This window comes from Drosophila sulfurigaster, chromosome X, assembly GCF_023558435.1.
Source record: "Drosophila sulfurigaster albostrigata strain 15112-1811.04 chromosome X, ASM2355843v2, whole genome shotgun sequence".
NCBI lineage: Eukaryota > Metazoa > Arthropoda > Insecta > Diptera > Drosophilidae > Drosophila > Drosophila sulfurigaster.
This window is the reverse complement of record NC_084885.1, coordinates 32,974,010-32,987,732: the sequence shown is the minus strand read 5'-3', so window position 1 is coordinate 32,987,732 and position 13,723 is coordinate 32,974,010. Positions and strand designations below refer to the sequence as shown.

General features: G+C 40.6%; 2 protein-coding genes across 3 annotated transcripts in view; one reads left to right on the top strand and one right to left on the bottom strand.

Moving 5' to 3' along the window:
• LOC133849367 (broad-complex core protein isoforms 1/2/3/4/5-like) overlaps positions 1-3,117 on the bottom strand; it is a 59,510-nt gene extending 56,393 nt beyond the window's left edge. The window contains 1 exon segment of the mRNA XM_062285405.1: positions 2,432-3,117. The gene's annotated coding sequence lies outside the window, so the exon portion shown is untranslated.
• LOC133849372 (uncharacterized) overlaps positions 1-13,723 on the top strand; it is a 95,696-nt gene that overhangs the window by 9,236 nt on the left and 72,737 nt on the right. The window contains exon 2 of one of the 2 annotated variants that reach the window (XR_009895368.1): positions 5,687-5,766. The gene's annotated coding sequence lies outside the window, so the exon portion shown is untranslated. Of the gene's footprint in view, positions 1-5,686; positions 5,773-13,723 lie in introns of both variants that reach the window. The other variant, XM_062285413.1, reaches the window with a different exon arrangement.

Here is a 13,723-nt window from a genome sequence, read left to right as displayed (position 1 = left end):
CGTCGTCGTCTGCTGTGGCCCGTTGTCCCACTGTCTCACTGTCTCACTGTTCCGCTGTCTCCTAGTTTTGCGTTCTTCTTTATGCTAGGCATGCTTCGCTGCAGTTTTCATTCAGTTTTTGCTCGTCTCTCGACGTTGGGCGAATAGTCAGGCGACGACGAATGGCGGATTGGTGGAATGGAGGAGGATGGGAGGATTGTGGATGGAGTGTGGAGAGCGAATGGTGGATGGCGGATGCGGTTGGAGGAATGTAGAAAAATGTGTTAGTGGAGTAGTTGCCATTACGTCACCTCTGCGTCCATGTGTGTATGTGTGTGTGTGTGTTGGTGTGGGCTATTGTGTGTGTTGATGTCGCTATCTTTGTGCATGTGCATTTTGTATGCATGTCTGCGAGTGCGTATGTGTCTGTGTGTGTGTGAGTAGATACCGGTCTGTTGTTGGCTGCATTCAGGGTCTCGGTCGTCCAGCTAAACAGCACAGAAAGAAAAAAAAACTAGACTAGCTTTCGTCTCGTTTCGTCTCTCTGTCTTTTATTACTATCATCCGAGTTGGAGTTTTGCGGTACAGTGCGTGCTCTCCCTCCTCTCTTTCTCTCTCCCTCTCTGTCTGTCGGTTGACGACCATTTGACTTTGTTTCCTCATCCCCTTTGAGTGCATTTGCTAGGAGAATCTCGAAAGCGAAAGTTTACTAGCACTTTTGCTTTCCACTGCATCCGATGAATGTGCATAAATGTGCATTTGTATGCACGCCTTTTATTGATGGAGATAAGCTTACCTGTTGAAGGTGTTCTGAGGTGCTTTGTTCCTGAGTCTGTTTAGAATTGGCCTTGAGCTAGGCCGAGGTGTTTGGCGGTCGTCTGAGCATATCTAAGTACATCGAATGTACATCGAACATCGAATACTAAATACTGAATGTGTAAATCAGTGTGAATATTCACAAATTTCCTGAGTTGTGTTTACGGATCACGCGAAAAGGGGGAAACAAAATACTATTTTTAATTGTCGCACAACTTGCGATCAACAACAATAAAAACACAAAATAAAACAAAGAAAACAACAATGAATTAAACAGGAAAAAAAACACGTTGAAACATTTACAAAAAAAAACAAGAAAAACGCAGCGAATATCCTTTCGAATTGGAATTTGAATTAGAAGTGAATAATTTGTAGATGTGAGTGCGAATACGAATACGCATCGAATGCAATGCAACGAATGCTGCCGACGACGGTTCGTTCGATGCGACGCTGAATGCCAAACTGCAGGCGGCAGCTAAAGCCAAAGCTTCGATCGCATTCTCACTGCAAAACACAGCGCAAAAAAGCAGCAGAAAAAAAAAAAAAGATCCTCCCCTGCTCGCAACAGCAACAGCAAAGGCAAAGGCAATAAAGGCAGCGGGCGACACGAGAAACAAAAACACGAAAACGTCACGACACGAACGCAACGAACGACGACAAAACGAAGCGAAACGAAACGAAGCGAAGCGATGATGAAGCTAACGATGACGATGACGATGATGATGATGAAGTTGTTGCCGTTGTGTTGGGCTACTGTATGGAAACGACTTCCTGCAGCCAGCTCCCTCTCCCTCTCTCTCTCTCTCTGTCTATGTCAATCCCTTTGCCAAAATGTGAGCATGAGAAATGCTTCTCCTACTAAATATAATACATACTCAAACACACACACCAACACACACATATATTGTGGCGTTGGCAGCGAAGGGCAACGGTGACTCAAAGTGCTAATGATCGAGAGCTTGAACTGGAACTGGGACGGTGACAGCGACTGCGACGCTAACTGCGACAGCGAGTCTGTTACTGTTACGAGAAGGGCACACACACACACACATACACACGGACACAGAGAGTGAGAGAGAGAGAGCGTTGAAAATGAAGTTCAAGTCGAGTCGAGTTGGATTCGAGTTGAATTGCGTTGCGTTGCGTTGAGTTGAAATTAAGGCAGCGACGCTGGCAGATCAAATGCATTGCATTGCATCCTTTGTCCCGCTCTAGCGCACTGCAACTTGCATTGCCTCTGCCTCGCTCTCTCTCTATCTCTCTTTTGCAAACTTGCTCTCCCGGATTGTGTGAGTCAAATGTCCTTCTTTTCATGTTAGGGCCAAGGCGATGACGAAGGCGTAGCGGAGAGGAGTGGAGGCGGGGGGCAGGTTGAAGAGCAACATACTTACCCACACACACACACACAAGTGTGAGTGTGTGTGTGTGTGTGTGTGTGCGAAATGCAATACTTCCTTGAATGGGGAGCGAGTGCAACGAATGCAGCTTATCTTTCTTTTGTCTCTGCTCTTTCTACGCTCTTTCTGCATTTTTCTCTGTTGCCTTTCCCCTTTTCCCCTTTCCCATTTTTTTTTTTTTTTTTGGCAAATTTGGGAACTATTTATCTCTTGTGCTGGGGACTAGAATTAAAACGTACCTGGAACTGAAACTGGAACTGGAACTGAAGTTGCAAACTGGAAGCTGCAAGCTTCAGCTGGAAAGCTGGAAGCTGAATGCCGAAAGCTGCGAAAAACTGCAGCTGCGAACGTCTCGAGAACCCCTTCAGTTATATAGATATCGAAGGTTTATGCACTTGGCGCGACATATTGGAAACTTTTTTGTTTTTTTTTTGTATTCACTTTGCACAAGAAATCCAACAGAAGTTTGATTCAATTATTTGTATTTGTATTTTTATTTTTTTTGTTGGGCGCTGTCTTTTTCAGCAGTTCATAGTTTTGCTCCTTTTGCTGTGAGTTTCTCTTTTTGATTAGCTTTCTTCAGCTTTCTGCACTTTGTCATTTGTTGCGTTGCATTGTTGTTGGTAACAAACAAATAAAATAACAAAAAAACAGAACAGAACAGAACAGAAAAAAAAACGATTCGAATTGAAGGACAAAAGCTCAGTGTGGAGCTGAGCTTTTGATCCTAGTTGCACTTGTTGCACGTTGCACGTTGTCTATCTATCTACTATGATTGATCCACATTTGCATCCGCATCTGATCTCAATTGTGATTACAAGTCAAGTGAAGTGGGAAGTTGATCTTTTGCTTCGATTTGAATTTGAATTTGAAATTGAAATTGAAAATTGTGCGTATTGTCTGAACTAACTTTAGTAACTGAACCGATCGAATTAAAAAGCTCAACTGAGTTCCGAAAAAATGCAGTTAAATGTGTTGATATTGCTGTGCTGCTGCTTCTTCTTCTTTTTCGTCTCTGTGTGTGTGTCAGTGTGTATATAAGCGTCAGCGCATGTGTGTGTGTGTATGTGTGTGCGCTGCCCAATTGAATCAGAGAATTCCCTGGCATTGTGTGTGTGTGTTTGCTCTTTTTTTTAATACAACTTTTTTACACACACGCACACACACACAGACGGACAGAGACATGCATACATATTTCCTTCATTTTTTTGGGCTTGCGATTTGCCATTGGAGTGCAGCGACGTCGACAGCGACGCCGAAACCGAAGCCGAAACACGACGATGCCACGATCAGCAACAGCAACAGCGACAGCGACAGCGACGTCGGCAGCGACTGCAGTCGTCGTCATTACAGCAGCTGGCAGCGCAGTCGCCAAAAATTTGCGAGCAGCGCAGCGAGTGGTGGAAGGGGATGGGTGTGGGGAAGGGGAAAGGGAGGGGGGAAGCGCATGCGGCTCTTTTGCTTGGCAATTTTTCGTGCTTCTTTTTTCCCTCGTCTTTTGTTGTTGTTGTTGTGTTGTTGTTGTATTTCTGACATAAGCAGCAAGACAGAAAACACAAAAATGAAAACGAAAAGAGTCGCATAAAAAATTAAATGAAATAAAAATTAAATAAAATAGAATAACGAACGAAAATAGCTTTTGTCGCCGCCTTCTTTTTTCGCTCTCTCGATATTTTTATGAATTTGTATTTTCAAAACTTTTGTTTATTCATTTTCGGCCCACCGAATGCAGAGGTAGGGTGGAAAGGGAGCGAGGGGGGAAATGTAAAGACAGCTCGCCAAATAAAAGCAACAACAACAACACCAACAACAACAACAAAATTAGCGGTCGCCGTCGTTGCTTTCGTTGCTTGTCGCTGTCGTTGTCGACAATGTTGCGAACGCACACACACACACACATATAGAGAAGAAGAAGAAGAAGAAGAAGAAGGGCAGAGCCCAAGAAATGCAGCACACACACATGCACACAGACACACACAGAGGAAGAAATTTGTTGTGCGTTGTTGACAATTATTCGCGGCTGCTAAAAATGTTTGCTTTTGCTCTGCTCTCTGCTCTGCTCTGCTCTGAATTGAGTTCATTGCAGATCCGACGCAACAACAACAACAACAATGAGAATGTGAACAACACTTGCAGTGCGGCACAACTTTCACTGCTCGAGTGTGTGTGCAACAGCAGCAACAACAACAACAACAATAACAACCAGAACAGCAGAAGCAGAAGCAGCGCCCCATAAACTCCAAATAGCTATACGAATATAATGCATGTGAATATGTATATATATACATACTGAAGTACATATGTATATAGTACATATATGTGCATGTAGAATACAACGATCAACGTTCATATCAAAGCGTTTATCAGCTTCGCTTTTTTGTTGTTGTTCCTCGATTTTTTTTTTTTTTGAGGTTGTCGCCAATTGAAAGTTGTAGCCCAAATTACGAGTCGCATTTTTACAAAGGCCAACAAATTCTTTGGCCTGTTTTCCACTTCACACACTTATACGATATTTCTATATAGTATAAACGTTTTTACTTCCTTATCTCTGAGCATTGAAATTACTTATAATTGAAATTTTCTTTTCTTAGTTAGAATTTATGGATGTAAAAAGAGTTTTCTTTTGAGGAATATAAGACTTCTTTCCTAATCGAAACATATATATTCTTTATAATGAAGTTTTAGTTGAAATTAATAGATTCAAAATAGTTAAAAATACATTTCTAATATTCTTTATGAATTCTTTATAGAATAGATTTCAAATTGTTAAATCTACAAGTTGTAACATTATTTCAGGAATATTTAATAGTTAAAGGAGAAAATACTTTCTTATCTGACTTGAGCATTGAAATTCTTTATCATTGAAATTTTTAGTTGAAATTAATAGATTTAAAAAATCATTTCCATTATAAATGTTTTAATATTAATTCTTTATAGTTGAAATATTCTTGTCTTAGTTGAAATTAATAGATTAAAAAAAGTTTTCGATCATTTACATTTCACATATTTGTTGGAAAATCTATTCAGAAATATTTGATGGATAAATAAGAATGTGCATGAAAGGCTTAAAGGTTTTTACTTCCTTATCTGAACGTTAAAATTCTTTGAAGGTTTCTTATTTTAAATTAATTGATTCAAAAAGTTCAATATACATTTCTAGTCTTTTTTATAGTTGAAATATACTGTTCTTAGTTTAAATTAATAGATTAAGAGAAAAGATTTTTTCATAATTTGATGCAATCCATTTACATTTCACATCTTTGTTGTAATATTTAATGGATAAAAGGGAATCAGGGATGCATAGCAAGATCTTTTTCATCTTAGTTGAAATCAATAGATTAAAAAGAGTTCAAAATACATTTCTAGTCTTCTTTATAGTTGAAATTTTCTCTTCTTAGTTGAAATGAATAGATTAATAAAACTTTTCGATCATTGGATGCAATTCATTTACATTTCACATGTTTCTAATCTCGTTTGTTATAATCTCGTTTCAGCAATAATTGAACCAGGGATGCATCACAAGAGCTTCTTTTTGTTGTTGTGGCGGCCCTGAACTCGCCAGGAACTTGCAATTGTTTTGGTAAGTTTCAATTTTTCTTGCATTTTTGCATTTTTGCTGATTGTCGTTTTTTTCTTTTTTTTTTTTTGTTTTTTCTGTTTTTTTATTGGCTTTGAGCCGCTGTCGAGACTGAGGCTGAGGCCCGTCTTAGGTTGCGTTCCGTCTGTTTGCTGAACTCAATTTTTTCGTGTTATTTACTTTTTTTTTTGGGTTTTTTAGTTTGCTTTAATGCGTGGCGATTTTAAGTACATTTTTTAATTGTGCTTGTCTCGCAGTTGTGTTGCCAATTTTTTCAGAATACGCATATTTTTTTTGTTTTTAGTGATTGTTTTTGGAAGATGGTTTCTTTTTTTTTATTGGGTGCTGTTGTTTGCCATGGCTTTTCGGCAGTTGTTTTGACCTTTTGTGTTTGCTGAATGAAATCTGCTGGCGATTCACTCGACACTTTTTTTTTTTGACGAAAACAACAGAAAAACTGAGACGTCTACGGCTTTATCTATATATGTATCTGTATCTGTGTCTGTATCTGTATCTGTAGATGTTTATTTTGTTCGCTGATAAATTCGTCGCTTTCCCTTTTCCGCCTCTCTAACAGAGACTGAGTCTGATTTTAGTTCGTTGCAATTTGCTATTGACATTAGCCCTTTGCATGGCCTCGATTTAAGTATACAAAGCAACAACAACAACGACAAAAACAACAAAACATGACGGTGACAACAAACGTAATGATCGCATTGCGATCGCAATGAACTCGTCGCTGTTGCTGTTTGTTCTAATTGTTGTAGAGAGCTGCATTGGGTTAGCGACTTCAACGACACCAACACACACACACACACTCGCACACACACACACTCGCACACTCAGTCAGTGAAGGCCTAATAAATGCCTCGTCCATTGACCGCAATCGCTCTCACACAACAAAAGCCGCCGCCACTCCAAGTGGCGTATACGTAATATTTTTTTTAGCTACCTCGCTAGTTCACGCTCTCTCTCTCTCTCTCTGTGTCTCTCTCTGTGTCGCCCGCGCTTCTTTGTCTCTCACAGCGATCGTTGGCGTCTTAGAGAGATGCAAAAAGTGAGCGAGACAAAGAGAGAAACGCACAAATCGGCAATCAGACAGAGCAAAAGAGAGAGAGAGAGCGATAGAGAGTGAGAACAACTCGCATATCTTTAGAGAATTGTGTGAGTTTTGTATTTTTGTGTGTCTTGTGTGTTTCTGTTTTGCTGTTGAGCAACAAAATGAAATCAAAAAATTGCAAAGTTCAACGACATTATTCATCGTCATTCGTTTATGTTCCTCCTAAATGTGAACGTTCGAACTTCGAATATTGCGAATAACTCTCTCACACACACACACACTTTGCATTCAATTGCGCCTATTTGTCTCGTGACTAATTGCAAGGTCTGAGAATTATTCGCTCACCTCTCCCCTCCTCTCCAGCCCTTCTCACTTGTTTGATCGCATAACAAAACTCACTGAAAACATTTCACAACTATTATTCATGCGATTCAAACTGAAATTGAATCAAGCAAGAGATCACAGATCGGTCATAAATACAACTAATCTATGTGCGATCTTACTTTAATCTATTTCTGATTATTGTCATAATCGAAAATTCGTAAACCTATTCATTTTTCAAAAAAGAATTTGAGAACTTTTGAATCATTCATTATGAAATTATTCTTTAACCTAATGAAATTTACTAAATAAAGTTTCTAGTGCTTAGAAGAGACATTTGGAGAGTATTTAAAAAAAATACGAAAGATTCTAAATTTCACCGCTTAGTAGTCGAAATTATTGTGTTTACCAAAAACAACTAATATATTTGAAACAGTGAAGCTTAGAAGAAAAAACTGACAATAAATTTGCTGTTGAATAGAAGCCACATTGCTAGGGTTGAGATCAATTGAAATCTTATTTCACTAAACTCTTATTATCTAGTTGTTGTGTCATCTTTCATTAAAATATATTCGATGTATTTTGACTGATTGAGTTCAAGTCGAATTTATTGCGATTAGCAATCACAAAAGTATTAGAAAAATTTTACAATAATAATAAAGGTCAATAAAAACATAGATCGTAGTTTTTTTCCGATTCATTCCATAATTATAATAATACATACATATGCACTGATTATGATTATTAATTAGAAGTTGAATTCAAGTGTTATATTAAAAGCGTAGCTAAGGAATGTTGACAATTGAATAGACGAAACAGATCCTCGTTAATCGAGATCAAAAAAAATACAGACAGTATTTTGTATAAGATTTTCTAGTATATTTACATACCAATTTAGATACTGAATTGTTTTGTTTAAGAGCAAAAGTTTTTCAACTATTTCCTACAAACTCTGATGATGATTTCGATGAGTTGAATTCAAGCTAGTATATTTAGATACTGAATTGTTATGTTTAAAAGTAAAAGTTGTCCCCTTTCTTTCCTCAGTAATGAAAATACATACACTAATCATTATTATGATGGGCTTTTAGAAATTCAATTGAAGCAAAGTTGACAATTGAAACATTTTCTTGCAATTCGGGATCAATATAAATACTGACAGTCGATCTTTTCTGGTATATGTAAATACTGAATACTGTATAAAAGTAAAAATGGTCAGCTTTCTTTCTTTAGTAATAAAAATACATACAGTAATGATTATTACAATGACCAATTAGTAGTTCAAAGTTAGACGAAACGTTTTTTTCGTAATTTGAGATTAATCAAAATACTGACTGACAGTATTTTGCACGATCTCTTTTGGTATATTTAAATACTGAATAGGTGTGTTTAAAAGTAAAAGTTGTTGACTTACATGATCCTTTAGAGACACTTCTCCTGCACAATGCGGAGATCCTTCTCGTCTCCCTTCTCGTTGTCGTTCTCCTCGTCCTTGGCTCCTTGAGCTGCTGTCGCTTTTGCTTTCGCTTTCGTTTGCTTTTGAACTCTGTTCTGTGATTGTTCACACTTGCAATGAAATCACAGCGACTTGTGACTTGCGACTTGGATTTATCGCTTCTTGTTTGTTTGTTGTTGGTTCGCAAAAAAAAACGTGATTATTTTTATATGTTATGATTATTAATTATTGCACATTCGTCGAGTGTGTGAAACAAACATCGTCTTCTTCCTCTTATTCTTGTTATTATTGTTGTTGTTGTTGTCGTTGATATCTTTGCGGAATGTTTTCGCCTTTTTGATTTTCCGTTTTCCGTTTTATCGGTTCTCTCGGTTGTATGTTGTCGGTTAACGATTAACTTATTTTCGCATTAGCAAACACTTGAAAAAAAAGATACAATGAACGGCAAAAAAATCTATTATCATTTGGTAAGATTTGCAACAAAATGTTTTGTTTTTTTTTTTTTTTTTTGTTTTCTTGTTTGCACTTTTGTTTAGGATTATGATTAGGATTGATTATTGTTGAATGATGTGTGAATTAATTCCGTTAGTCGAATTTATTTACTAGTCAGTTTCAGTTTCTGCTACTGTTTTTGGTTCTAGGTTTCTGTTTGTGTTTCTTTATGATTTGCTTTGAATTTGGCTTGCTTGTGTTTTTGGTTGTATTTTTGTTGTTTTGTATGTTTTTGAGTCGCGCGTCGCAACACGCGCACGTAACGAGCAACAAACAGCAACTAACGTTATTTTTAAAAGCGGAACTCAATTGAAGTGAGCCAAGAGTAGCGCCAAAGCACAGCACACAGAACACAGAACACAGCAAAGGCAACTAGGACTAGCCGGCAGTAGCTGTAGCAGCGGCAGCGGCAGAGGCTGCGACAGCGGCAGCGGCAGAGGCAGCGGCAGCGCGAGCCTTCGGCTGTCGTCGTTGTCGTTGTCGGTGTTGTTATTGCTATTGTTAAGGAAGAGGCGAGCGCACGAAGCAGACACGAAGCAAGCACGAAGTCGCTAGACGAAGCCACGCGACTCTGTCGCTGTCGCTGATGCTGTGCGAGGCTCTGCTGCTGCTTCTTCTTCTTCTTCTTCTTCGTTTACTTCTTGTTGTTGTTCGTTGCTGTTATTACTGTTGTTGCTGGGGCCAAGGCAGCGTGCGCAGTCGACGTCGCGACAATGAAATAGAAAATTTAGCACACAATTGAAGCTATTACATGCGCACATAGACACACACACACACACACACGCATACACTTGCGATAGCTTGGAATGGGGAGCTGCGTTGGCGTCGACGTCGACGTTGGCGTTAGCGTTGGCAGCGACGTTCGCTGTCTGGATGCCGCTAATGAGTGCGCCAAATGTTGTGCTATGATTTTGAGGCGCCTGCTGCTGCTGCTGCCGCTATGTTGCAAGTGTTGCAACGACAAATTTGCCGCCGCTTTTGTTGCACAAAACTAAACGTCGATTGCCGACTCCGACTCCGACTGCGACTGCGAGTGCGACGTTGCTCGTTGGCATCACACGTTCAACTGCGACGAGCACTAAACACTCTCATTACTCATTTGGTGGCAGCCACCCTGCTGCAACATCATCTATGCCACATTCAACATTCAACACCCCGTTCGTGCATCATCCGCCCGCCCGCCCGCCAATCCGGCCTACAAATAGTCACTGCCCCCCCTTCCCTCACCTGCCCCTTCACCTTCACCCCCTTCGTCAACAGCAACAACAACAACAACTAGCATTATTTTTATTTGTATTTTTCATTTTTCATTTTTTGTGTTTTTTTTTCGCTTTACGCGTTTTTTTTTGTTTTGCGTGCAGCATTAAAAAAGGATGCGACTGCGACGCTGACGGCGACGTCGACTGCGGCGTCTGCAGCAGCAGGAAAATCGCAAACAAAACAAAAAAAAAACCAAAAAAAGTAAAAACGAAAACGAAAAATACTAAAACCAAAAGCAGCAGCAACAGCAGAAAAAAAACAAGAGTAAACGCGCATGTGTGCGTGTGTGTGTGTGAGTGTGAGTGTTTGCATGTGTGTGCGAGCAGCAGCCGAAAAGAATGAAAAAAAAAAAAACAGAATCCCGTTACCAACCCCGCAGCATGCTGTGCCCGCTGCTGCGACGCCAGCGTCGCTGCCACACACACACACACACATACACACACATATACACATACAATCAACCCCTGTTGCGACGAAGTTTAAAAAAGTACAAAAAACAACAACAACAACAACAAATTGTAAAGGCCAAAAAAATCCAAAATACAACTATGTGCAGTAAATGCGAAGGAGAAGAAGCAGAAGCAGCAGCAGCAGATGAAGAGGAGCAGAGGGGGAGGCAGAGGGAGTGGGGGTGGGGGTGGCAACTCTGCCCACCCACTGTTGTGTGGCAGCGTCGAAAAGGGGAAATCATCGACGGGCCGACGCACAAAAATATCCAAGCCGAAAAAAAAGAAACGCTGCGTGTGTGTGTGTGTGTGTGTTGTTGAGTGGGGATACGTATGTGTGTGTACTCATTTTTTGCAATTTTAATTTGTTGTTATTGTTCGCATGAAGGGGCAAAGAGGTATCGTGGTGGCAGGGTGGAGGGTGGAGGGAGGAGAGGGGAAAGCGGCTCATTTTTATACGTCGCGATATATTTATTATGCCGGGGCAATCAATGATGGCAAAGATAACGCACACAGTAAAATAGCAGCGGAGTAAATCACAGAGAGAAACCAGAGACAAAACTATTCACAATCGTATTCACGATTGCATTCACACTCGCACTCATATGCACATGCACATTCACAAGTCACATTCAATATTCACAATAGATTCACATTCACAATATTCGCACGCATATTTGCATTGTCAAATCGAGAAGAAGAAGCAGCAGCAGCAGCAACAAGGCAAAAGGCAAAAGCAACATGTTCTCCAAGGTCCTCGACAGCTGTCCGCCAAACAAACTGTTGTTGGCTCCATTTGGCTGCCCAATTGCTTCGTTGCCTTGTTGTCCTTGTTGTGCTGTCCTTCTGTCCTTCTGTCCTGCTGTCCTGCTGTTGTCCTGTTGCCGGCAAATGCCAAGCCAAAGGGGGCCAAAGGCGAGAGCCGGCAAAACGTCGAAACACAAACAGAACTGAAGAGAAGCGCAAAGCGAGAAGCGAGAAGCGAGCGAGAAAAACGAAACGAAACGAAAGTCGAAGAAAACGAAAACGAAAAAAAAACCCACAGAATGAAGCGAGAATGACGACGGAGGACGAAACGACGACGACGACGTCTTAACAGTTACTAACTGCCTGCCAAAGAAGCTGGCGAGTCAGCCTCGAGAGTCCTGCTCGCAGTCTCCCCCCTCTCCATCTCTCCACCTCTCCCTCACTCCTCCCACACTCTTCATGGCATCGTCCATCGTCTGGAAGAAGAAAGCGAACAAAAAAAATGAACCCAGCCAGCCGGCAAAAGTCGCCGTGTGGCCTTCATTGCCACGGCAATGGCAATGGCAATGGGAATAGGAAAGGCGAAGGGCAAGGGGCAGGGCAAGGGGAAGGGGAATGGCTTCAGCAACAGCAACAGCTAAAGACCTAATAGAGGAGGCTAGCGTGAGCAGCGACGCTGACTGCGCTGCTTGCAGAGAGGCGCCTACAAGTTTTTGATGCTGAATCTATTCTTATTATTCGAGTTTAGTTTTGCTGGACACAAATTGACCACGCTACTTGCTTGCAATCTAACTATGTGTGTCTATGTGTGTGTATAAGTGTATGTATAAGTGTGTGTTTACATACGTTTGTGTATGTGTGTGTGTGTGCATACAAATGAGTGTAATAAAATCAAATGCTGATAGTGTGTAGTTGTAAGCATTACCTTAACCTAACCACACGCACACACACAAATAGCACAAAAGCAGGACACACACACACTAACACACACACACACACACACGCACACAGACTTACGCGCAGAGCGAGCGAAGCACAAAGAAATCTACTACACGCAATCTTCATTTTCAACGCCATCAAAGCCATTCCAATCATCATTATCGTCGCCATAATCATCAAGTAAAGTACCCACCAGTTGTGCTTGCTTGCTAGCTCGCTGTTGCTGCTGCTGCCACACACACACACACACATACACACACACACTGTTGTTGCCTCAGCTCGCCTTGAAGCATGCTACGAAGCGAGGCGCAAAAGAAAAAAAGTCTCTTCTCGGCGCGTGCTCTCACTCACTCCCTGTCTCCCTCTCCCTCTCCCTTTCCTCCTCTCCCTGTGTCTATCTCTCTCTTACGCACTCTCTCTCTTTCGCTCTCTCTTTCGCCGCTTTCTGTTCGCTCTTCGAGATGCTGCTCCGGCAACTTTGGAGATGCCAACAAGTGCGCCCAACTTTGTTGCTTTTTTTATTTCCTTTTTGCCCGAAGAGCACGCGCTTTTGCCCCACTGTCTGCGTATGCGTGTGTGTGTGTGTGTTTGTGTGTGTTAGCAAGGCCAAGAGACAGTAACGTCTTGGTTGTAGTTTCGCTTTGCCCTCTGGGGACATTCTAGCTGGCGGGTGGCAGCAGGACAACAGGACAACAGGAAAGCAGGCAGGCAAATGCGACAAATTATTTTAGCTGCACGCCGATCAGACTAAGAGCAAGGTACGGTGAGGGGGAGAGGGAGAGGGAGTGAAGTGAGGCTGCGAATACTTGTAGTTAGTTAGTGGTTATAGTTGTACACAGAACAAAAATAAAGTTCTAAAATCAAGATTTAGGTGCGTGAAGAACATGAAAATCCGAATGTTAGAAAACGCATTTAATGTTAAACCCAAGAAGAAATAAATCGCATAGTTTCAAGACCAAAAATCTTATTATAATTTAACAAAATATTGCATATTTTAAAGCTTTTCTTTTTTACTACACAGACAGAAAAAACGTGCTTGAATCAAAATTGTTTGTATGTTATGTCGAAATTGAACCAAGAAGGTTTATTCCTAAATTAAGATTGAAAATCTACAAAAAAATATCCAGATTGCCAATTTTGAAATTTAAGATTATAATCTTGTTTGAAGAATGGGAAATTGTTAAAATGTAAAATCTTAATTTAAGATTTGCAATCTACTTTTTAATCTAGAAT